Source organism: Heptranchias perlo, chromosome 24, assembly GCF_035084215.1.
Source record: "Heptranchias perlo isolate sHepPer1 chromosome 24, sHepPer1.hap1, whole genome shotgun sequence".
NCBI classification, from domain to species: domain Eukaryota; kingdom Metazoa; phylum Chordata; class Chondrichthyes; order Hexanchiformes; family Hexanchidae; genus Heptranchias; species Heptranchias perlo.
Window position 1 is genome coordinate 45,052,740 of NC_090348.1, and position 21,849 is coordinate 45,074,588.

The 21,849-nt window shown below is 48.0% G+C and overlaps 1 long non-coding RNA gene across 1 annotated transcript; it reads left to right on the forward strand.

Moving 5' to 3' along the window:
- The first annotated feature begins 5,248 nt into the window (after positions 1–5,248).
- On the forward strand, positions 5,249–21,719 carry LOC137341759 (uncharacterized). The gene is made up of 4 exons (XR_010967115.1): positions 5,249–5,359; positions 9,842–9,901; positions 11,639–12,463; positions 21,705–21,719. It is a non-coding gene; the product is annotated as an uncharacterized lncRNA (long non-coding RNA).
- Positions 21,720–21,849: the final 130 nt, after the last annotated feature.

Consider the following 21,849-nt stretch of genomic DNA (forward strand, 5'->3'; position numbering starts at 1 on the left):
AAAGGGTAATAATCATAGAGTGAGAACTATTATTTGACAATAATTACTCATACACTTAACAGCGTACCTGTGTCGATACCTTGCGAGTTCACCGGAGAATTCACCCATTGCTACAGTTCCAAGCTCGGTGTATTTGGTTGGTCAGGCCTTCATCGAATGTATCTATTTTAATCACCCTCCTGTTAAACCTTTCGTACACTCTGTCTACATGAGAATCTGCATGTTTCCACATTAACTCATAGGAACATAGGAACAGGAGGAGGCCATTCAGCCCCTCGTGCCTGCTCCGCCATTTGATAAGATCATGGCTGATCTGTGATCTAACTCCATATACCTGCCTTTGGCCCATATCCCTTAATACCTTTGGTTGCCAAAAAGCTATCTATCTCACACTTAAATTTAGCAATTGAGCTAGTATCAATTGCCGTTTGCGGAAGAGAGTTCCAAACTTCTATCATCCAATTAGCTGCCATAATTCCAGTTTTAACAGGAATCACTCCCCACACTTTATCATGACTTCATCTTGACCGAGCATTCACTCAAATCATTCAACTGGAGACAGATACAGAGACTCCACACTTTGGTTATCACTTGACCATATTCCTCAACAATGTACTCGGAGGAGTTGGCCGTCCGAGCTACAACTTCTTGAATGGCCAGCACCATTAACCTGTCAACCATCTCACAGCTGCAAGACCTATGGAGGTCGGTACAGCCCTCTAACAAAGGAAGTCTGTTTTTGCCTCTGCTGAACTCTTGTCAGCTCTGTTTCCTTGTCTTTGTTTTTCATTTCACTGGAAATGAAACTGAAACTGACATTTCCAGCCTTCTAACAGAAACTCACTTAACAGGCAAAAGCTTAAAGTTAATATAAAGAATTAAACCTTTCCTTACAGTGGTCTTGCATCCCATAAACAAAGAGCACAGTGAGGTTATTGAAAAGAGAAAAGGGAGGAATTTGCATTTATATAGCACCTATCATATCCTTAGGATGCCCCAAATCGCCTCATAGCCAATGAATTACTTTTTGAAGTGTAGTCACTGTAGATAATCTACACACAGCAAGATCCCACAAACAGCAGTGAGATAACTGAACGATTCATCTGTTATTTTGCTGGTGTTGTTTGGACGAGACACTTGGAGAACTTTTCTGCTCTTCTTCAAATAGTGCAACGGGATCTTTTACAGTGCCTCTGACAATGCAGCACTCCCTCAGTAGTGCACTGGAGTGTCAGCCTAGATAACATACTCAAGTTCTGGAGCAGGACTTCAAGCTACAATCTGACTCAGAGGGTAAGAGTGGTGCCATTGAATCCAGGCTGACACTGAATCAATGAATAACTGAGCTGTATAAATACCTGAGCTTACACATAGAGTAAAGATTCTTTGTATGTGTTCAGTAGGTGTGGGTGTTGAATTGGAAGTGGAATAGCCTGCAGATGATAGGGCGTGTCTAACAGATCAGCCACTCATTCAACATGAACAGATGTTAAACATCTTGCAAACAGAATCAAAAAGTGCTAGTCTTTATCTCAAAAGCCCCTACAATGCAAACTACATTTTATATTTACAAGTACAAGACTATATAATAGTTACTGGAAGGAAGCATTCGATGGAACAGGGACAGGTTTCAGCCCCTCGAGCCTGTTCTGCCATTCAGTTAGATCAAGGCTGATCTCTACATTAACTCCATTGGCCTGCCATTGCTCTATATCTCTCGATACCCTGACCCGACAAAAATCTATCGATCTCAGTCTTGAAAATCTCATTCCTACCAACATCCACAGCCAATTGGGGGAAGAGAGTTCCAGATTTCCACTACCCTTTGTGTGAAAAAATGGCTTCCTGATTTCACTTCTAAATGTTAATTTTAAGATTGTGCCCCCTTGTTCTGGATTCCCCCACCCGAGGAAATTGTTTCTCTGTAACTACCCTGTCGAATCCCTTTAGCATTTTAAACATCTCAATTAGATCATCCCTCAACTCCCTAAACTCAAGGGAACAAAAAACAAGTTTATGCAACCTGTCCTCATAATTTAACCCTTTCAACCCCAGCATCATTCTGGTGAACCTGCGCTGCACCCCCTCCAAGGCCAATATATCCTTCCTGAGGTTCGGTGCCCAGAACTGAACACAGTCTCCAGATAGGATCTGACCAAGGCTCTGTGTAATTTCTACCCCCTTGAGATAAAGGCTAACAGTCCATTAGCCTCTTTGATTGTATGTTGTACCTGTCCACTAGCTTTTAGTGATCTACGTACATGAACACCTAAATCCATTTGCTCCTCCGCGGCTACTAGTCTCTCACCATTAAGAAAATACTCCGATTTGTCTTTCTCAGATCTAAATTATTTGGTATTGTTTGTAAACTTGACCAGGTTGCGTTGAGGTTCTGAATTATTAATGTAAATTAGAAACAAAAGAACTTAAGAAATAGGAACAGGAGTAGGCCATTCGGCCCCTCGAGCCTGCTCCGCCATTCAATTAGATCATGGCTGATCTTCGACCTCAACTCCACTTTCCCGCCCAATCCCCATATCCCTTGATTCCCTTATTGTCCAAAAATCTATCGATCTCAGTCTTGAATATACTCAACGACTGAGCATCCACAGCCCTCTGGGTAGAGAATTCCAAAGATTCACAACCCTCTGAGTGAAGAAATTTCTCCTCATCTCAGTCTTAAATGGCTGACCCTTTATCTTGAGACTATGAACCCTAGTTCTAGACTCTCCACCCAGGGAAAACAGCCTCTCGGCATCTACCCTGTCAAGCCCTCTAAGAACTTTATATGTTTCAATGAGATCACCTCTCATTCTTCTAAACTCCAGAGAATATAGGCCCATTCTACTCAATCTCTCCTCACAGGACAACCCTCTCATCCCAGGAATCAATCTTTGTTGCACCCACAACGAATGAACCTTTGTTGCACCCCCTCTAAGGCAAGTATATCCTTCCCTAGGTAAAGAGACAATAATTGTACACAGTACTCCAGGTGTGATCTCACCAGAGCCCTGTATAATTGCAGCAAGACCTCTTTACTCTTATACTCCAACCCCTTCCAAAAAAGGCTAACATACCATTTGCCTTCCTAACTGCTTGCTGTACCTGCATGTTAACTTTCTGTGATTCGTGCACAAGGACACCCAAATCCCTCTGACTACCAACATTTCTTAGTCTCTCACCTTTTAAAAAATATTCTGCTTTCTATTCTTCTTACCAAAGTGGATAATTTCACATTTCCCCACATTATACTCCATCTGCCACCTTCTTGCCCACTCACTTAACCCGTCTATATCCCTTTACAGCCTCCTTACTTTCCCATCTAGTTTTGTATCATCAGCAAACTGGATACATTACACTCGGTCCCCTCAACTAAGACATTGATATATATTAGTACCTTGCTATCCATTTATCTTGTCCTTTAATTTCCCCTTTCACTCCCATCTGCCCCCTCTTTCATTGTCACCCATTCCCCTCCCCATCTATTTTCCCCTTATATTCTGCCCTTCCCACCTTGCCATGCATTCTGACCCCTCCCCATGCCACATGTTCTCTTCCCTCGTCTTACTATCCATTTTCCCAGCCGGTCCTACCTGACCTTTTGCGTCTACTCTAGAGGGCAGACTGGACCTCAATTTAACGTTTCATCTGAAAGACGGCACCTCCGACAATGCAGCACTCCCTCAGTGTTGGACTGGAATACGCGCTCAAGTCTCTGGAGTGGGACTCGAACCCACGACCTTCTGCCTCGGAGGCGAGAGTCCTACCCACTGAGCCGCGGCTGACACCCTAAAGTCTCAGTGGCGGAGACCACAGGTAGGGCAGATCCTTGGGGCCCATTAATCCATTGGGAAAGGAAAAAGTTTCATCATGACCAACGACGCCCTTTATGAATGTCTCCTGTTAGTCACACGGCCTGGCCAGAACACAGCCTTGGAACTGAACAACTCTCCGAGACGTGTCACAATGTTCTCCATTACCATTAACCCTTCGTGGGCTCATTCCCGCTGCGAAGAGGCCGGAGCCTCATTTAAATCGAACCGGCGGCTGAGGGCACCAAACGGGTGTCCGGATACAGCTCCACCGACTCAGATAAGTCCGAGGGGGAGGGGCAGGGCCCGTGATTGTGAGGAGGGAGGTGGGCCCTCCCTCCTCTTTCGGTCCCCACAAAAAACCATTTGAAACTTAACTGTTTGTCTTACCTGGTCGGAGAGAGCACAGCCACCTCTATTCCTAAAGTGTTAATCGGGATCTTACGTACATCACAGGACTCCGATTTGCATATTAAAAGGGGCAGCACTGCCTGAAACAAGTGGGCTCTTCAGCTGCCCAGCGGCGGGGCCCCCCGTCAACGAGGCATCAAGCTGTTCCCCGGGGGTTAACGGGGGGGGGGGGGCAGTGAGTCCACCCACCCCATCCTGAGGCTGTTGCTGCCCCCACCTTTAACGCCAATTCTGATGAGTTAAGGTCGAGCTGACCTTTTCTACACCAAATCCACGGGGGTGGCAGAGAAAAGCACAAAGACTGAACGAGACACCTAAAAAACTTTGGCTGAGTTTAACCTCACTCGCCGGGGGGTGGTGGGGGGGTTATCTGACGCGATCCGATTGGCCGCCCGTTTCACACCCCACTCGATTTTACTTTCCATTAAAACGTGTAAAATCGGATCACGCCAGTTTCCCACCGGGGGAAGACGTCAGGTTAAAAATTACCCCCCTAAACATCTCCAGATGTTAATGCCAGAAAAAATAAACAAGAGATACAAAAGTGCCGATACTGTTTGTCCATGGCCCTCGCCCCCCTCCCTATCTCTGTAACCTCCTCCAGCCCTACAACCCTCCGAGATCTCTGCGCTCCTCCAATTCTTCCCCCTTGCGCATCGCTGATTTCCTTCGCTCCACCATTGGCGGCCGTGCCTTCAGCTGCCTGGGCCCTAAAGCTCTGGAATTCCCTCCCTAAACCTCTCCGCCTCTCTCTCCTCCTTTAAGACGCTGCTTAAAACTGACCTCTTTGACCAAGCTTTTGGTCACCTGTCCTAATATCTCCTTATGTGGCTCGGTGTCAAATTTTTGTTTGATAATCGCTCCTGTGAAGCGCCTTGGGACGTTTTACTATGTTAAAGGCGCTATATAAATGCAAGTTGTTGTTGTCCCACTTTAAGTTACATCAGCTGATTCGGCCCATTGAGCAACTCAGGAAGTGGAGAGAGAGCAGGGGGATTCCCAGCTCCAGCTGATTGGACAGTGTGTGTCTCAGAGTGGAGAATAAGAGGCTGCTCTCTGGGCTGTTTGTTCCTTTTCACTGCGGGCGTCTCCCCTCAGCGGGCGGACCAGACCTGCCATTCTCTCTTCTTTCTAAGGTAAGAGCGCTGATCCACAGGGTCCTCATCACTGGAGCTCCTCCAACTCTCTCTCTACCTCTCCGTCACTGCTTGGTCTCTCAGGATCTTCCTCTGTTTCTCGCCCAGATTCTACGGGGTAGAATTTCCGAGGGGGAGGGCGAGGGGGAGGGGGTTTCGCCCGATCGCTCGCCGTAAATTCGATGGAAACTGAGAAATGGTGTAAACGAGCAGTTGCTCCGTTTGTCTGGAGTTTGTGTTCATGTCTCTCTCTCACTCTGCCTCTCTCTGTCTGTCTGTCTGACTGTGTGTCTCTCTCTCTGCCTCTCTGTCTCTGTCTCTGTCTGTCTGTGTCTCTCTGTCTGTGTGTGTGTGTGTGTGTGTGTGTCTCTGTCTCTGTGTGTGTGTGTCTCTCTCTCTGCCTGTGTGTGTGTCTCTCTCTCTGCCTGTGTGTGTGTCTCTCTCTCTGCCTGTGTGTGTGTGTCTCTCTCTGCCTGTGTGTGTGTGTCTCTCTCTGCCTGTGTGTGTGTCTCTCTCTCTGCCTGTGTGTGAGTGTGTGTCTCTCTCTCTCTGCCTGTGTGTCTCTCTCTCTCTCTCTGCCTGTGTGTGTCTCTCTCTCTGCCTGTGTGTGTCTCTCTCTCTCTGCCTGTGTGTGAGTGTGTGTCTCTCTCTCTCTGCCTGTGTGTGAGTGTGTGTGTCTCTCTCTCTCTGCCTGTGTGTGAGTGTGTCTCTCTCTCTCTCTCTGCCTGTGTGTGTGTGTGTCTCTCTCCCTGCCTGTGTGTGTGTCTCTCTCTGCCTGTGTGTCTCTCTCTCTATCTCTGCCTGTGTGTGTGTGTCTCTCTCTCTCTGCCTGTGTGTCTCTCTCTCTCTCTGCCTGTCTCTCTCTCTCTCTGCCTGTCTCTCTCTCTCTCTGCCTGTGTCTCTCTCTCTCTGCCTGTGTGTGTGTCTCTCTCTCTCTGTGCCTGTGTGTGTGTCTCTCTCTCTCTGCCTGTGTGTGTCTCTCTCTCTCTCTGCCTGTGTGTGTGTCTCTCTCTCTCTGCCTGTGTGTGTGTGTGTCTCTCTCTCTGCCTGTGTGTGTGTGTGTCTCTCTCTCTGCCTGTGTGTGTGTGTGTCTCTCTCTCTCTGCCTGTGTGTGTGTGTCTCTCTCTCTCTGCCTGTGTGTGTGTGTCTCTCTCTCTGCCTGTGTGTGTGTGTCTCTCTCTCTCTGCCTGTGTGTGTGTGTCTCTCTCTCTCTGCCTGTGTGTGTGTGTGTGTCTCTCTCTCTGCCTGTGTGTGTCTCTCTCTCTCTCTGCCTGTGTGTGTCTCTCTCTCTCTCTCTGCCTGTGTGTGTCTCTCTCTCTCTCTGCCTGTGTGTGTCTCTCTCTCTCTCTCTGCCTGTGTGTGTCTCTCTCTCTCTCTCTGCCTGTGTGTGTGTCTATCTCTCTCTCTGCCTGTGTGTGTGTCTCTCTCTCTCTCTGCCTGTGTGTGAGTGTGTGTCTCTCTCTCTCTCTGCCTGTGTGTGTGTGTGTCTCTCTCTCTCTGCCTGTGTGTGTGTGTCTCTCTCTCTCTGCCTGTGTGTGAGTGTGTGTCTCTCTCTCTCTGCCTGTGTGTGAGAGTGTGTCTCTCTCTCTCTCTGCCTGTGTGTGTGTGTGTGTCTCTCTCTGCCTGTGTGTGTGTCTCTCTCTCTCTCTCTGCCTGTGTGTGTCTCTCTCTGCCTGTGTGTGTGTGTCTCTCTCTCTTTGCCTGTGTGTGTGTCTCTCACTCTCTCTCTCTGCCTGTGTGTGTGTGTCTCTCACTCTCTCTCTCTGCCTGTGTGTGTGTGTCTCTCTCTCTCTGCCTGTGTGTGTGTGTGTGTCTCTCTCTCTCTGCCTGTGTGTGTGTCTGTCTCTCTCTCTCTGCCTGTGTGTGTCTGTCTCTCTCTCTCTGCCTGTGTGTGTGTCTCTCTCTCTCTCTGCCTGTGAGCGTCTCTCTCTTTCTCTCTCTGCCTGTGTGTGTCTCTCTCTTTCTCTCTCTGCCTGTGTGTGTGTCTCTCTCTCTGCCTGTGTGTGTGTCTCTCTCTCTCTGCCTGTGTGTGTGTCTCTCTCTCTCTGCCTGTGTGTGTGTCTCTCTCTCTCTGCCTGTGTGTGAGTGTGTGTCTCTCGCTCTCTGCCTGTGTGTGTGTGTCTCTCTCTCTGCCTGTGTGTGTGTCTCTCTCTCTGCCTGTGTGTGTGTCTCTCTCTCTGCCTGTGTGTGTGTCTCTCTCTCTGCCTGTGTGTGTGTCTCTCTCTCTGCCTGTGTGTGTGTCTCTCTCTCTCTGCCTGTGTGTGTGTCTCTCTCTCTCTCTGCCTGTGTGTGTGTCTCTCTCTCTCTCTCTCTGCCTGTGTGTCTCTCTCTCTCTGCCTGTGTGTGTGTGTGTCTCTCTCTCTCTGCCTGTGTGTGTGTCTCTCTCTCTGCCTGTGTGTGTGTGTGTCTCTCTCTCTCTCTCTGCCTGTGTGTGTGTGTGTCTCTCTCTCTCTCTGCCTGTGTGTGTGTGTGTCTCTCTCTCTCTCTGCCTGTGTGTGTGTGTGTCTCTCTCTCTGCCTGTGTGTGTGTCTCTCTCTCTCTGCCTGTGTGTGTCTCTCTCTCTCTCTCTCTGCCTGTGTGTGTGTCTCTCTCTCTCTCTCTGCCTGTGTGTGTCTCTCTCTCTCTCTCTCTGCCTGTGTGTGTCTCTCTCTCTCTCTGCCTGTGTGTGTCTCTCTCTCTCTCTGCCTGTGTGTGTGTCTCTCTCTCTCTGCCTGTGTGTGTGTGTCTCTCTCTCTCTCTCTGCCTGTGTGTGTCTCTCTCTCTCTCTCTCTGCCTGTGTGTGTGTGTCTCTCTCTCTCTCTCTGCCTGTGTGTGTGTCTCTCTCTCTCTCTCTCTGCCTGTGTGTGTGTCTCTCTCTCTCTCTCTCTGCCTGTGTGTGTGTCTCTCTCTCTCTCTCTCTGCCTGTGTGTGTGTCTCTCTCTCTCTCTCTCTGCCTGTGTGTGTGTCTCTCTCTCTCTCTCTCTGCCTGTGTGTGTGTCTCTCTCTCTCTCTCTGCCTGTGTGTCTCTCTCTCTCTCTGCCTGTGTGTGTCTCTCTCTCTCTCTCTCCCAACGAGTGGGTAGCACTCACTGCCTCTGAGTCAGAAGGTTGTGGGTTCAGGATGTGCGCTGGGACCTCAACTAGTCGCTACATTTATTAATGACAGATTACACACTGGAGAACCATATATCCCATTTTCAGATGACAGAGATTGGTGGCATAGTATGTAGTGTGGACAGGAGCATAAAATTACAAAGACATTGATAGATTAAGTGAGTGAGCTAAACTGTGGCAGATCAGTATCAACGCAGGTCGGTGTGAGGTCATCCATTTTGGACCAAAATGGGATCGATCCGAGTGTTTCTTAAATGACGAAAAGCCAGAACACTGGAGGTCCAAAGAGATTTAGGGGGCCATGTACACAGATCACTAAAATGTAGTAGTCAGATACAAAAAAGAATCAAAAAGGCTAATGGCATTTATATCTAAAGGGCTAGAATATGATGGGGGAGAAAGTTTTGCTCCAGCTAAGCAAAGCCCTGGTTAGACCACATCTGGAGTACTGGGTACAGTTCCGGGCACCGCACCTTAGAAAGGAGATATTTGCCTTGGAAGGAGAGCAGTGCAGATTCACCAGAATGTTACCAGGATCCCAAGATTGTGAGGAGAGATTACATAAACGAGGCTTGTATTCCCTGGAATATAGAAGGTTAAGGGGTGATTTGATTGAGGTTTTTAGGATTTTGAAAGGAATTGATAGGGTCGACAGAGAGAAACGTTTTCCTCTGGTGGGGGAGTCTAGGACAAGGGGACGTAAAAACCAGAGCCAGGCCATTCAGGAGAGAAGTTAGGTAACACTTCTTTACGCAATGGGTGATAGAAGTGTGGAACTCTCTCCCACTAAAAATCAGTAGATGCTAGCTCAATTAACAAATTTAAATCTGAGGAGATGGATAGATTTTTGCTAGCCCAAGGGTATTCAGGGATATGGAGCCAAGGTGGGTGGATGGAGGTAGCATACAGATCAGCCATGATCTCACTGAATAGCAGAACAGGCTCGAGGGGCTGAACGGCCTATTCCAGTTCCTATATTCACTCCAGAGACTGGCGCACATAATCCAGGCTAACACTCCCAGTGCGGTACCGAGGGAGCGCTGCGCTGTCGGAGGTGCTGTCTTTCGGATGAAACATTAAACCGAGGTCCCGTCTGCCCTCATTATTCAAAGAGCAAGTGAGTTTTCCCTGGTGTCCTGGCCCATATTTATCTCTGAAAACAACACCTAAAACAAAAGATCTGATTGCTTATCACATTGCTGTTTGTGGGATCTTGCTGTGTGCAAATTGGCTGCCGTGTTTCCTACATTACAGCAGTGACTGCACTTCAAAAGTACTTCATTGGCTGTAAAGTGCTTTGAGACGCCCTGAGGTTGTGAAAGACATTATATAAATGCAAGTCTTTCTACCAATTTTATCTTATCAGTTCTTTTTTTCTTTCCTTTTCCAGGGACACCGATCGGTGACCCAGCTGATTCTGCTTGCAGTAGTTTATTTTCGTAGTTCTATGGTGAGTATTTTAATTACAGGCTCGCTGGATCTGCAGTGAAAGTAACAGATTATTCTGAGGGCTGGGGAGGCGGATGGGGTGTAACCCGTAGTATAACCCTGTCATTTGTACAAGTTCCCAGATTTCATCCAGACTGACCTCTTCTTTAAAAAAGGTGGGCGAACAGTGAATCTGTCAGCTGTTCCCCAGTAATGTGTAACCTTTTTAATATTCAGATACACAAATGACAGGCCAAGGCCCATAGTGCTTGACAACACCAAAACCGAAACGGGTTGGAGAGAAGATTAGATGAACCAAAGAGTAGTGGCCGGGTGAAGGTTGGATTTTATGGGGGTGACCCTCTGCTGGGGGTTCACCCGATCGGCTGTCGTAACTTCGACGGGAGATCAATGGAAACCCTCCAAACACCGTTGTGGGTCTTGCTCCTGAAGTTAGAGACCTGGTCGGGTGAACCTCTGCAGAAAGTCGGCCTCTGAAGGCCTGCAGGCGGTGGGAAGAAGGGAGGACCCAGAAAGGGAGGGAACGCCACCGCTCTTGAGGTCCAGGAAAATGAATGGGCATCGAAACCCTTGGGACGAGTCTTGGTTTCAACGGTGAGAATGTTGTGTGGAGGGAGGATGTGTAGAGATGTATTTGGCAGTCTAGGAGCAAGGGAAACGGAAGGTTCAGAGCGTCAATGACCAAGGTCATTGCGATAGCAAGAAGAGATTGAGAGAGGTGAAAGTGATTGTCTATCAGGTGCAAGCTTTTACTTGTATTGACTGGGGGGAGGGAGGGGGACATAAGAACATAAGAAATAGGAACAGTGGGCCATACGGCCCCTCGAGCCTGCTCCGCCATTCAATAAGATCATGGCTGATCTTCGACCTCAACTCCCATTTTCCTGCCCTATCCCCAAATCCCTTGATTTCCCCATGAGTCCAAAAATTTATTGATCTCAGTCTTGCATATACTCAACGACTGAGCATCCACAGCCCTCTGGGGTAGAGAATTCCAACTATTCACAACCCTCTGAGTGAAGAAATTCCTCCTCATCTCAGTCCTAAATGTCCGACCCCCTTATCCTGAGACTATGTCCCCTAGTTCTGGACTCTCCAGCCAGGGGAAGCAGCCTCTCAGCATCTACCCTGTCAAGCCCTCTTAGAATCTTATGTTTCAATGAGATCACCTCTCATTCTTCTAAACTCCAGAGAGTATAGGCCCATTCTACTCAATCTCTCCTCATAGGTCAATCCTCTCATCCCAGGAATCAATCGAGTGAACCTTCGTTGCACCGCCTCCAAGGCAAGTATATCCTTCCTTAGGTGAGGAGACCAAACCTGTACACAGTACTCCAGATATGGTCTCACCAAAGCCCTGTACAATTGCAGCAAGACTTCCTTACTCTTATACTTCAACCCCCTTGCAATAAAGGCCAACATACCATTATTAGGATTCGTTAGGAATGAGTTTGGAGATTATTAGGATTAGCTACTAAGATGATCAAACACTCCAGAGGACACAATGGTGTCTTTGCTAATGGGGCCAGTGGACTGATGCCTGTGGAAGGGAAGAGGCCAAGATTAAGTAGTTGAGATGTAGGAATGGATGAATAGTTGGAGGTTCAGGCATCAGGTGGTTTTGATGCAGAATTTGGCCTCATGATGAGCTGGATTGTCCATGATCTGTGGAAGGAGCAAGTCTAATGGGCTGAATGGACTTTACTCATTCCATGATATTGTCATGTTTTCTTGACAGGAGGAGGAGAGGAGAGTTCCTGCTTCCAGCGGCAGGACCACACTAGTCTTGGACTAGTGTGAAGAACAGGAGCAAGTGGATTGATAACATTTGGAAAGGCAACGTATTGAAGCCGGGCAGTTGAAAGCAATGAAAAGTTGCCTGATTGGTCAGCTTCAGAGCAGTGAAGGAAAAAAAAAGACTGGAAAAGCAACGAAACAAACCACCAAGCAACCAAAGCAAGAAGCACAAACAAAAAACTAACGTATATAACTAAAGCAAACTGTATAACGTATATAACTAAAGTGACTATGAAGTTTTTAAAAAGTATCTTCGTTTTTTTTAATTTGTATTTTTCGCTTCAGGTTGGTTAGGTGGGATGGGGGCCCACCAGGTAAAGACCAATTCCCCCCAAGGCTGTACGCATAATTTCTGTCTATATAAAACTCCCAATAAAAATAGCAAAACCTTGAAAGAGTGATCACTGTCTTGTGCCTTTTGTGTTTCCAATATAATCATCTCCTTCCAGTGATGTACATTAATCAAAAATACAATGCTCCTGTAACTTTCTTTTTCAACACCAGATTTCCCTCCAAGTCACACACCATCCCGACTTGGACATATATCGCCGTTCCTTCATCGTTGTTGGGTCAAAATCCTGGAACTCCCGACCTAACAGCACCATGGGAGAACCTTCACCACACGGACGGCCATGGTCCAAGAAGGCAGCTCACCACCATTGTTCCCTCTGAGCTGCGCGGCTGCTCAGCAGTTTGTTGCGAGCCGCACATGTAACCGTTCCATCCGTGCACCAGACCAGTGCTCTCCGGTGGAGACGCTGCTGAGGTCAGCTATCAATCACTTTGTGGCAAGGGCAGTTAAAGTTAAGTTGGAGGGGAGTGTTGTACTGCAGATGTCAGCATCTGGTGCGGGTCAATGATATTGCTCAGAGGCCGGTCTCCACAAGTAGTATACTGTCCGATGGATGGAGAGATACATATTGGACAAATTGTGTGTGTGTGTGTGTGTGTGTGTGTGTGTGTGTGTGTAATAGTTCATATATATTAAAAATATATACTAATTGCACAAAGAGTATAAAAGTTTATATATATTTATTTAAATATAGTGTAAACATTTATACAAATATTCATTCCTTGGACAAATGGTGTAAAAGTTTATATCTATCTATATATACATATATATATATATATATATATATATATATATATATTTATTTCCATCCCTTCATGATATAACTATTTTGAGTTTCCAATCAGAAAACTTCAGCACACGAGGATTCAGTGAGGAGATGTGTTCGATTAAACGAAAGCTTTTCACCTCTAGTGCGAATTGTGGAGAACAGTTAATTTAGTCTAAAGACAAACATATTCCGGCATTGGTAGTAAATAACGTCGGGGGGGGGGGTGGAGTCTACGATTAGTGCAATTAACAGTTTTTGTCACCATCCTATTCGACGTTAGCTTCTGAAGTAAACTACAAATGAACCCAAATTACCCGGCACATTGTAATAATCGTTTATCAATTTTCATATTTACAAATTAAGTAATTCTGACAGATCATGTGTAATACTGTTATTAAAGATCCTTCTACAATTGTGCTAAAATATACTCTCCAATCACAATGGTACATTGAAGCAATGAAGTTGATTTAAATTGTTTTATACAACCACTGTCCAAAAGCCCTCTGTTGCCCCAAGGATTGTCTCTTTTTATCTTTGTCCGTTACCTCCCTCAGTTCAGGTTCTTCATGACCAAACTGCCCCCTGCCTTACACAGAGGCAGCCAGAACTAATGAGACCTGCAAGATTTACAATGCAATATTTTTTAAAACCCTGCTGAGGATTCAATGGGGTGGAGGGGGGGAGCTTTAATTAAACTGTTCCCTTTCCCCAAATTCACACTGACTGATTTGACAACTGTTTCATATTTGACTCAATTTAAAAATTCTGATTGCACACGATTTATTACTGTTTGAATCAGAGTCATTAAACTGATTCAACAAAAAGCTGATTGGAATCATTCCCACCAGATAATTTTTAATAAAATATAACCAGACTGGTTTGCTCAATCCTGGTGCAACCTAAGAAAATTATAATAAATTTATCAGCCAATACAACATTAAATTGTTACAGTTATCCATTATTTTGTACATTTGTTCCGTTTGTTATTTACCCTGAATAATGTTTTCTAAAAAGATCTTCTATTCAAAGTTGTGATTTTTTTATATAGTGATGCACGCAGCCTTAATACACTGCACAAACCCAAACTCATTCCACACATGGCCGAAAAAAATTAGAGGGAATATTGCCCATCGCCACCTTCTCAAGGGCAACTAGGGATGGGCAATAAATGCCGGCGATGCCCACATCGTGAGAATTAATTAAAAAAAATTATCTCCCCTCTCCTGAAGCTGCTCGGGTCTCTGGTCACACGGCTGCTCGGGTCTCTGGTCACACGGCTGCTCGGGTCTCTGGTCACACGGCTGCTCGGGTCTCTGGTCACACGGCTGCTCGGGTCTCTGGTCACACGGCTGCTCGGGTCTCTGGTCACACGGCTGCTCGGGTCTCTGGTCACACGGCTGCTCGGGTCTCTGGTCACACGGCTGCTCGGGTCTCTGGTCACACGGCTGCTGGCCACTTTCCTGTACCCCACTGCCCAAGGGTTGTTTTTAATGTGAGATCGGGTGTTGTCTCCTCCACCACAACAACTTGCATCGATTATAGTGACTTTAACGTAAAAAAAACCTCCCAAGGTTCTTCAGAGATGTAATCAGATGAAAATGGACGCCAAGCCAGAGAAGAGGATATTAGAAAGGAGTGACCAAAAACTTGGTCAGAGGTGGGTTTTAAGGAGGGTCTTTAATGAGGAGAGGGAGGTGGAGAGACAAAGGGGTTTCGGGAGGGAATTCTAGAGCCTGGGCCCAGGAGGCTGAAGGCATGGCCGCTAATAGTGGGGCGAAGGGCTGGGAGTACACACGAGAGGACAGAGTCGGAGGAATGGAGAGGTCTGGGAATGAATGGAGAAGGTTACAGAGATAGGGAGGGGCAAGGCCACGAGGGATTTAAACATGATGGTGAGAATTTTAGATTGGAGATATTGGGGGATCGGGAGCCAATGGAAGTCAGCAAGGACAGGGGTGATGGGCAAGCTGGACTAGGTGCAGGATAGGCCACGGGCAGCAGAGCTGAAGTTTACGCAGAGTGGAGGATTGGAGGCCGACCAGGAGAGCATCGGAATCATCGAGTGTGGAGGTGACAGTGGCATGGATGAGGACTTCAGCAGCAGATGAGTGATGTAGGGGCAGAGGCGGGCGGTATTATAGAGATGGAAGTAAGCGGTCTGTGTGATGGAGAGAGTACAGGATCGGAAACTCAGCTCAGGGGTGAATATAATGCAGAGGCTGCAAGCAGTCTGGTTCAGCCTGAGACAGGGGCCGGGTTTGAGGTGGGAGGGGAGGAGAGCTGGAATCAGTGCTAAGGGAACGGAGATCGTGGCGAAGGCTGAAGACAATGGTTTCAGTCTTCCCAATGTTTAACTGGAGGATATTGCAACTCATCTATGACTGGATGTCGGTCAAGCAGTGTGACAACACGGAGGCAGTGGGGGTGTCTAAATAGCTGGTGGAGAGAGAGTGAGCTGGGTATCATTTGCCTACGTGTGAAACCATCGCCCCGGTCTTTGGATGATGCCGCCAAGGGTCAGCACATAGATGGGGAAGAGGACTGGGGCTAAAGATAGACAAAAGTGGGAGAGGAAGAGAGGTGGAAAGGGTATCAGAGACGGGCCTGACTCTGTCCTCACCTCCACGTGTGCACATTTCCAGTGGGGCTCTCTGGACAGTGCGAGGATTGGGAACCTTGAGTGTGGCCAACTTTCTCTTCCCTATCCTGGGGCCACCGATGACAATTGTAGCAGCTGCTCTGGATGAGATCAGCTACATAAGTACAGGGGCGGGACAGAAGCTGGTACTACCTTGGTCTGTACCCATCCTGGGCCTTCCACTTATCCATTAAGCAATTTCAACACACGTCCAGCTGCAACACTCTGCCGCGACTGTCGGGAAATTCAGGGCAAGTGGGCCACCGTCGCAAAACCTGATGAGTTTTGACTGGGATGGTGCAGTTGCAGTCCGTTCAGTTGTGGGTTTGAACTCAGGCCAGAGCGATGGGATCAGTCACCTCTCTCTGGCTGGAAACGAGCCTGGGCCTAGAATTCCAAAATTGCTTTGGTGCAAAGGTTCTGGTGTAGGGGGACCAGAATTTGGGGGTTCACTATGGGCACTGTAACGAGGCAACAACATAAACAAACTAGCAATTAGTTAGTGCCTTTTAATGTATAAAAATGCCCCAAGGTGTTTCACAGAGACCTGAGGGAAACATTCCAACCGACAGAAGGAGAGATTTGGATGAATGACCAAAGTTTGGGGTTTTTAAGCAGAGTCTTAAAGGGCGAGAGAGAGGGGAGGAGAGGGGAATTCCAGCGACTGGGACCTTAGTGGTTGACGGCATGGTGCCAATAGTAGGGTAAAGAGAGGGAGGCATGCATAAGAGGTCAGAATCAGAGTCTGGCAGGAGGGGGAGTGGTTGTTGGGCTGGAGGAGGTTAGAAAGTTAGAAAGGGTGAGGCAATAAACGGATTTAAAGACAGGAATTTTAAATTTGAGACACTGGGACACCAGCGAGAACAGGGGCGATGGGCGAGCTGTACTGGTGAACCATTCTTCCACCATGATTGAATGATTCCCATCATTGTCTCCCTCAGAAGCCAGCCACTAGGGACCCAGCAGTGACTCATGCTCCCTTTTCTCAGGATGTCCTGTACAGCGAAAGCACATGGCACCCTCCATCATGCCACAGTGGCACCAAAACGCAATAGAGAAGCACGATAAGATTATAATCAAGCCCCCAAAATTCCAAACCCGGCACTGGGCGCTCACCGAGGGACAAAAGTCAATCCCGGCCGGTAACGCAAATCAAACGATAGTGACTCGGCAGCCCGTTTTGCACTCATCCCAAAATTCTTTTGGGTGGACTTACCTGCCCGTTTGGCGAATTTATGCCCACATTGTCTCTCTGGTCTGACCTTTCTCCGCAGTTACTAGCTCAATTGCTAAATTTAAATCTGAGATGGATAGATTTTTGGCAAAGGTATTAAGGGATATGGGCCAAAGGCAGGTATATGGAGTTAGATCACAGATCAGCCATGATCTTATCAAATGGCGGAGCAGGCACGAGGGGCTGAATGGCCTACTCCTGTTCCTAGGTTATGAGACTGCCTAGCAGCGCAGTGTATTTAGCAAATTAGGTCATCCACATACTGCAGAGGAGTGGGACTGAGCCCCAACAGAATGCACTCACAGCATATAATCAGACAGGGAACTGGGGGAAATTTTAGATCAAAGATTCCTTTCGATGCCTGTCTGTGTGTCTCATGGTGCAAGGAGACGCCCTTTCGTCTTCAAAAGTCCGTAACACGCAGTGCTGACTGAATAAATCTTATAGACAGAGAGATAAAGTTTATATGTTAGAGCTGTGAGTACACAGCCTCGAGTAAAGGGAATGCCAATCAGGAGCTCGGGTGCAGAGGTCAGTGAGCCTGATTCGTGGCCCACTTGAAGGGAATGCCAATCAGGAGCTCGGGTGCAGAGGTCAGTGAGCCTGATTCGTGGCCCACTTGAAGGGAATGCCAATCAGGAGCTCGGGTGCAGAGGTATGTACGTGTGGACTGGCACTTTAATGCCTTAGAATCACAAGCCTCCGCCATTTTAACGCAGACGTTTAAAATAACAAGCAGAGGAATGCTGCCTGTATTAAGAGTGTTCACCCACTACAAGTACCAGCAGTGGTTTCCAGCCTATCTCGCTCTACGGTCTTGTCAAAAGGGATTACAGTATTTCCTCCAGCAGAAAATAAAATTTTTTTTTTACAGGAACAGGCACGCAGTTGGAGGCTGCACTCTGGGCTGGACCTCACTGACTGGGGCTCACAATCTATTAGGTAGATTGCTCCCCCAGGGCCCATGAAAATAACTGGACACTGACCTTTGGTTCCACTGCCCATGGAACGGGTCGGAGTGAACACCAACCAAAAATGGCAATCTGGGTCCTATTTAACTCGTAGGATCTCGATTCCCATATTAAAAAGGGCCCATCACCTGAAACAGGCGGGTGCTTTGGACACCTGGCGGTGAGCCCCTTGCAAATTGGTACCGGCCACATCGCTGGAGTTAACGGGGGGGGGGGGGGGGGGGGGGGAGGGGGAAGTGGGGGTCAGGCCACCGAACCCCCATTTTGAGGCCGTCACCACCCCGTTAACGCCAGGCGAGGGCTGTCAAAACCGAGCGCAGGGTCTGAACGACAATGGAATACATGCGCCTCCCTCGTATAGCGCCTCCCTCGTATAGCGCCTCCCTCGTATAGCGCCTCCCTCGTATAGCGCCTCCCTCGTATAGCGCCTCCCTCTGATCCAGTGTTTTAGTTCCAAATATAGATTAACAGTTACAGACAGGATGAGTGGGCTTGTAGCACATTTGCATTCATTTCAAATGGCATATCATTGGCTCAAGTTGTGAAGATGTCGGGGTGTTTATACGGCAAACAATTTGCCATAAATGGCCTTGTAATCCATTCCTCTACTTCTACCCTTTCACACAAGGTTGATTACTTACCTTTGTACATTTTCACACATCATTAAACTTCGTCCAAAGTCCAGGGGGGTCATAATGCTGCGTTCAGTGTCAGATCCAGGATATTATACAGTAACAGCATTCAGAGGCTGGCTTATCTAAACTGGTTTAAACAGTCTATGGCAGCTTTACTAGGTGGATAAAGGGACAGGTTAAATAAAGTTTAAACATTTACAAGGTACTGTAGAGTGTGCTATGCGCAGTAACAAATTAAAACATTCAGTACATATTTTCAACACTATAGTAAGTAATGTGACCCTCCGGTCAAAACAGTCTCTTATCTTGTACTTGTTTTCTGTCAGTAAATTCTGACGTTCATTTATTCTGCACAGAGGCACATTTGCATCGTCATCACTTAATCTTAAAAGGACATCCCAAGAGCCTTGTCATCATTGCCGTTTGAGCTGACGACCAGTTCAGGCCATTCTTCCTCTTCTATGCCTCCACCAATGACAGCAGATTTTTTGGGGGGTCTGGCGGTGAATTCGTCTGGGTTCGTTTTCCCATTTTATTCCGGTTTAAATTTTTTTTACTTGGAATTGCACAGCACAGAAACAGGCCATTCGGCCCAATAGGTCCGTGCCAATGTTTATGCTCCACAGGAGCGACCTCTCACCCCTCCTCATCTCACCCTGGCAACGTACCCTTGTATTCGGAGGATTCCTCGAACTGACTCGTTTAAAACAGCAATCCACGCACGGTCCTTCGGGTTCAAGGTACAAAGAGCAAATCCTTCCTCTCCCTTATCGAGCTGGGAGGGAACAGTAATATTCTCTCTGGAGTGAAAGGGGACCTGACTTTTTTTCTGTTTAAACTATTTTTTAAAAAAACTTTGCTTCTCTTTCGATGCTTCCCACATTCCCACCATGCGGCTCCGCAGAGCCGAACGCCTCCTGTATCTCCAGTGGGATCTGGCCCCCTCCATGCCCAGGTTCCCCGCGATGCTTCTCCCGGAGGCTTCCCCCACACCCCCAGGACACTCTCACTCCCACCGGCCGCGGGAAGTCTCATGGTTTAACCTCCCAGAATACGTCCAACCCTAAGTATTACTGATCTTTGTTAGGTAAGGGTATTAAGGGTTACAGAACCAAGGCAGGTAAATGAAGTTCAGATACAGATCAGCCGTGATCTAATTGAATGGGGGAGCAGACTCGAGGGGCTGAATGGCCTACTCCTGTTCCTATGTTCCTACCGGGGTCTCTCCGTCAACATTGACGCATCCCACAGGACCTGCAGCAAACACCGAGACTCACTCAGAGGGCTGACTTCTGAAAGACAGCTTGATATTTGGCCATACATTTTTTATTAGTTATAGAGGGGTTCAAAATTATGAGGGGTTTTGATAGAGTAAATAAGGAGAAACGACTTCCACTGGCAGGATAATTGACAAAAGAACCAGGAGGTGGTGAGGAGAAGTGTTTTTACGCAGTGAACTGTTGTGATCTGCAACGTGCTGCCTGAAAGGGCGGTGGAAGCAGATTCAATAGTAACTCGAACCCTTTCCGGCACAGAATCCTCATTAATGTGCCGCTGGCGATCTGCAGGTGTCAAACAGGCACCCGGTTACAGCGCACTGGTGACGTTTTCTGTCCGCTATCGCCCTGTTTGTGGTGGGCGGGAGGAGTTAAAATCCGGCCTGTGTGGCCGTCCGGCCAGTTCTGCCCCTGCTTCGTGCAGAATTACCGACGGCTGTAAACAGAAGCGGAGGCTCAGGGAATCCAGGTTCTGGCCCGAATTCCTCAAAAACGTCACCCCCTGCCACTAAATATTCAAAGGAATTCCAGGGCTCCCGTTCACAGGGAGATTGCAGGAGAGAGCAGCCGAGCTGCAGTGCGATGCTGCCACCTGCTGGTGACCGCTCTCCATTCCGCCAGCAGACTCAGCCTCGATTAAAACATTCCCGGTGGGTTCAGAGGGAGCCGCTCCTGATATCGGTATCAGTGCTGCCTGAAGATAACGTTTTAAAATTCATTTTAAATATCCTGCACCAGGCAATGAGGCTCTTTCATTCCGACACTCCTGTCCCTAACTCCCCAGCGACGCCAGACACCGGAAACAGTGCCGGGACCGACAGGGCTACGGACCAAGTGCTGGAAGGTGGGGTTAGGCCGGGTGGCTCATCTTCGGCCGGCGCGGACACGATGGGCCGAATGGCCTCCTCCTGTGCTGTAAATTTTCTACGATTCTTTGAAACACAACAACCAGCGTTGCCCCTGCATTAATGATGGGAAATTATTGGACAACATTGTCCTGTCACCAACCTGCACAGTCAACTCTTGTTTCAGGCACTTGATTCAAACTATAGGATTCTTCATAGTTCTAGATTCTTGCTTTGCCGTGTTACTCGCGCTGCTTAATTCCAAGCATCGCATTTTAAAAAAAAATTGCAAACAAGACGACTTTGAATCGTCAGGAATAAACTACAATTTGTACACCTCTGCTCCACCACCTCCCCACCCTCTTCCCTCCACTTCTGGGATTCGTGACTTAGGAGGTAGAATTTGTCCATCCAATTACTCCTGACTGCTGCGCAGCATCGCTGGGGACTGCGGGAAGTTGAACAGGTCCGCAAGGCAATCCATTCAGCTCCCTGTCCCCGCACGGAGATCAATTTTCCTTTTTAAAATTCGAAGCCGCCTCTTCAGCTGCCCCACAGACAGCCAGTCCCGATACACCCCTCTCCCACCGGTCTCTAGCTGCCATTATCCTTTCTCCGAGGTGGGATTCCCCAACCCAGGGCGGGAATGCTGCCGGGAGATCACTGGAGATTATTTCGCCCCAGATACTGGGTTGGGTGAAACTTCCAGCCGCCAAAGGTGCGCCAGGATTCGACCAGATCCATGGGCCTGGGCACCCCCTGCAACCACAGCGGGGGGGGGGGGGGGGGGGGGACGGGACGAATCCTCTCCCGTGCCCCACTACTTGGAGCAAAATCTCTGCGCTTTCCTTCTCGAGGCACAGGGTCCAGCTTCCACCACGTACATTGCTTAGGGGGGTGGTCAGCAGCTGGGGCGGGAGGAAAAGGAGAGGTTAAAAAGAGCACCAGTACTCCGGGCGGGACGAGGCGGGAGCAGCAAGTGGGGAGAAGCCACTGGCTCTTGGAGTGATGAGAGGCAGGAGGGGGACGGTGCACAACAAACCTCACAGAATTCTCTGAGCAGATATCAAATCACGGTCAATGGGGGAAAGAGTGGTGCACCTTTGTGGGGTAGTGAAATGTAAGAATATTGGAAATGGGAAAAAGTTAACATCTTTTCCTTAAAGCTACTAACCATCATGCTCTGCAGGCTGTGCTGCCTATTTTGCTGAGGGTGCGGCTATTTGGCTGAATTGTAAACTGTTAACCTTTGACCAATGCCTGACCCTTGTCGCCCTCCTTGCTAGACATGGCAGCTGTGCGATAAAAGAGGAACAATAATCCACAGACAGCAGTGAGACCAGGACCGTGACGAGAGAGCTGGACAGCGTTACCTTAAAAAGCAGCTTGTGGTTAGATGAGTAACAAGCTGACCGTCTGAAATTCTTTGAA